We start from the raw sequence: 4,257 nt of genomic DNA, 5'->3' as shown, positions 1-4,257 counted from the left end.
TACACAAATTGATGTAGTAGGTGTTCCATTACTGAAAACTGATCTTGTCTTGGTCAACCGGAGTTGCCTGTCATATTGTGACATCCAGTTCTCATTTCTGCACTGTTCTTGTTCTATCCTTATTCTCTGTTGCGGGTTGTGGATTTTACTGTGTTTCTATTAATTTGGTCGCTTACTTATTTGTGATTGCCTCCTTTTCTGTTAGTGGCTTTTTAGTCAAAGTATAGTTCTATTGTTCTATATTTTGCAAATTGAGTTCTATTTCTATTCTTACAGGTATGTGGAGATCTGCTTCACACTCTCTGTACCGTTACAGTTTTTATTACATTTGTCTGAGTACTGGAACTTTTGGTACCAAACAATGAAAACTGTAGGTCACTGATCCACTATCAAAGGTTCCAGTTTCAACATGAAAGGTACCTGTTCAAGATTGTTAGTTGTGAGTAGAAGCATGGTCTGATGCTTACTGAGTACACGATGTAACACACTGTACAGCACACAACACCAGCACAGGACCAGACATAACAACAGACATGTTTTGATGATATGCTGATTACACACATCCCCTAATTTTTTCCCTCCGACAGTCGTGTTTCATCTTCCATAATGTATGTTAGCTCATAACTTAAAGCTATACCACATCTTTCCCCATTCACCCCATTGCCTCATTGGCATTTCAGGCCTCTTGTAGCCAGCTGCATTAGATCTGAAACTCTGATGTTTGCATACAAAGCCAGAAAGTAACCAGCCCCCAACCTACATGAAAGCACTGGCTCTTTGAGATATACGCATGGTTTGGTTTGAACCACTCCCCACGTCTTACGACATGAAGGCTCTTTGCAGTAGTATACAGAAAATAAAACTATGAAATAATGTTTTTCCTGGCAGTCTAAAATGCTAGGTATCTCACTGTCTTTAAATAATGACTGAATTGTTACATCTTCACTAAATAATGATAATGATAATATTTTTGCAATTACTTCTTTATTTTTTCACTATTTGTTCTGTATTTGTCTATATACACTGACCAGGCATAATATTATGACCACTGCCAGGTGAAGTGAATAACACTGATTATCTCTCCATCACAGCATCTGTTAGTGGGTGGGATATATTAGGCAGCAAGTGAACATGTTGTCCTCAAGTTGATGTGTTAGAAGCAGGAAAAATGGCCAAGCATAAGGATTTGAGTGAGTTTGACAAGGGCCAAATTGTGATGGCTAGACGACTGGCTCAGAGCATCTCCAAAACTGCAGCTCTTGTGGGGTGTTCCTGGTCTGCAGTGGTCAGTATCTATCAAAAGTGGTCCAAGGAAGGAACAGTGGTAAACCGGCGACAGGGTCATGGGCGGCCAAGGCTCATTGATGCACATGGGGAGCGAAGGCTGGCCTTTGTGGTCCGATCCAACAGATGAGCTACTGAAGCTCAAAAGTTAATGCTGGTTCTGATAGTAAAGTGTCAGAATACACAGTGCATCACAGTTTGGCAGCAAAAGGAGGACAACACAATATTAGAAAGGTGGTCATAATGTTATGCCTAATCAGTGTATAACTACCTTTTACCCTTTAGATCCTGTTGTTTATTTGTACCAAAATTATAAAATGTTTACTAAGGATAATACATTGCACATCTGTGTCACTCTAGATTAAAACTTCTGCTAAATGTTGTAAATGTAAAATAAACGTGTTACATAGAAAGCAGATTTTTATGGATTTACAGCTTATGAGTAAACCAAATATCGGATATCTGAGATGTTAAACTTTATAGTGGTGTTGTTTCTTGATGCAGTTGCTTTGACTGTTGCTGCTACCATTGTCTCTTGAAGTGAAATAGAACCCCATATTTTGTCGGTTCCTGTTTTGGCTAGTTTTTAATGTGCAATGGAAAATGTGTGATCATGTGTGGGGTGATGTCACTGAAAGTGATGGAGTGTGTGAGAAATTGGAACTGTGGCAGACTATTTGGTAGATATGGAATGCTCATGTAGAGGGACTGAGGGCCTCTTGGGCAAGTGTTGCTGGGAGCCCAGAATAGCTCACCAGGGAGAAATGTGGTCTGCTATTTGGCTTCAGTTGCCATTTCTGAGAGGATCACCAGGCTGGAAAATAGATCATCTTTGACAAAGCAGACCATATTGTGGCTTGAAAAGAAAATAGGTAGAAATCAGGGATGAAAGATGGGCAAGGGGGCAACAATGAGAAAGTTTGACAGCTAGAGAACGAGAGAGAGATACTGATAGGACAAAACAGGACAGAACAGTCTCCCCCTCCTGTTTTGTTTTTTTTTTCTCAGAGAGGAACTAGAGCTCTACATTCCATGCATTGCGGCCTGCTGACAAACAATCCCAACTCTATCTCCATCACGTGGGGGAGCTGAATGGGTGTAGTGTCTGGGCTGGAGGCTAGAGTTTACCCAGTGAGGGAAGCCGAACCACTGCCTGCCTGGCCAAGCCCCAGTGCCCCATTGAGCCTCTGCACTTCCAAACCAAACACATGCTGGTGTTAGGTGGCCCAGAGGCTCAAGTTTACAGAGAACACACTGGAAGCTGGTGGGCCGCCAGGGGCCAAGGGCAAACGTCCAGTGAACTGCAGCAAATAAGAAGTATCAATAAGGATGACTAATAAATACTAATATTACTAAATAATACTAATATTAAGCGTTTAGATCTTTAGTTAGATATTACTACACACAGGAATTGCAATGATTAAATATGAACTACGTCACCCTGATCAGAGTTTTAATGGTTTTCTGCACCAAAGAGCGCAAGGCGCTAATACACCATCACACATTCACTTATTTAGTCATTTACTCACAACCAGGGACAAAAAGTAGTACATTCAAACCCAATGTGCATGTTATTTTGGGGTGGTGGGGTGGGTGATGGGCGAAGTACTCAGAAGAAACCCAAAATGAATAAGTCTTTTGATGCATGCTCAATAATCCAGGTACACAGGCGCCCAGGTGGCGCAGCGGGATATTCCGCTTGCACACCAGCACCGAGTTTCTGAAACTCGGTTCGAAACTCGGTGTTGCCTCCATTCGGCTGGGCACCATTTAGCGGGCATAATTAGCAGTGTCTGTCGCAGATACTAATTGGCCACCGTATCTGCAGGGTGGGGGCCGGACTGTGTGTGGGTGGGTACGCTGTGTAAGGACCCTGATTGGCAGAAGAGACGCCTGTGCAGAAAGCAGGGGCAAGAAGAGGAGGGCTGTGCACATGTCGGAAGAGGCGTGTACAGCGACGTGCTCTCCTCGGATGCAATCTGGTATCTCTGGTAGCAGCGGAAGACAAAATTGAGTGTGCTAAATCGGGAGGAAAATGGGGAGAAAATGCACTAAAAAAATAATAAAAATAATCCAGGTACACAAATCCATAAAGTTAAATCAGTTCAACTGATCAGTGTATGCTGTTAGGTGCTGGGAGGATTGCTGGGAACTGTACATCGGGAAAACTAAGAGCCACTGGTGAAACGAATGGCTCAACATAGAAGATCGACCTCTTCTGGCCAGGACTCCGCGGTTTACATTCACCTGCAAGCCTGTGCCCACTCATTTAATGATGACGATGTGCAGATCCTTGACAAGGAGGAACACTGGTTTGAACGACCATCTCTGAACCGAGGGGGGGGGCCTAAGAGTACATCTCTCACCATCTTACAACACCGTGATAGGAGCTATACCCCAATCATATGTGAAAGGCACACATGGCCATTGTAATTAATGCTCATTGTGATTTGCATATGGACCTGATCACCGGTTCCATTGTGGTTCCAATGTGATCGGTCGTTATGTAAATCGTCTGCATATAAGGTTGAGGTTATTTACCACCAGCGCTTGGATGAGTGACGAAACGTATCTCTACAACAAACTTGTGTCCAGATGAACTGATTCAACTTTGTGGACCACATGAATAAGGAAAAAACATTCCTTACGGACACTGGAAGTGAGGATTGAACCCTGGCCTCGATAACCTATTTTAATATTCAGCACACACCCTAGCACCTGCACCACCATATTTAATAAAAATGGTTGAATATTTGTTTAGCTGTTCCACATCCTCTGTCTCTGCTTTTATTACAATTATACACATGAGTCATTTTTTCTGTTTTATCTGCAAAAAATAGTAAATCCACCCCATTTGTCCTGCACTGCAATGTATAATTAAAGAATGTACAACTGGTAGAAGTAGTGAGAACTGCATTTCTGATACAAACATGGCATGTATGTATCTTCATAAAGCAAAAGAGGAAACAGAGA

This window comes from Trichomycterus rosablanca, chromosome 3 (genome assembly GCF_030014385.1).
Source record: "Trichomycterus rosablanca isolate fTriRos1 chromosome 3, fTriRos1.hap1, whole genome shotgun sequence".
NCBI classification, from domain to species: Eukaryota; Metazoa; Chordata; class Actinopteri; order Siluriformes; family Trichomycteridae; genus Trichomycterus; species Trichomycterus rosablanca.
The sequence above is the reverse complement of the archived record's forward strand: the minus strand, read 5'-3'. Positions refer to the sequence as shown.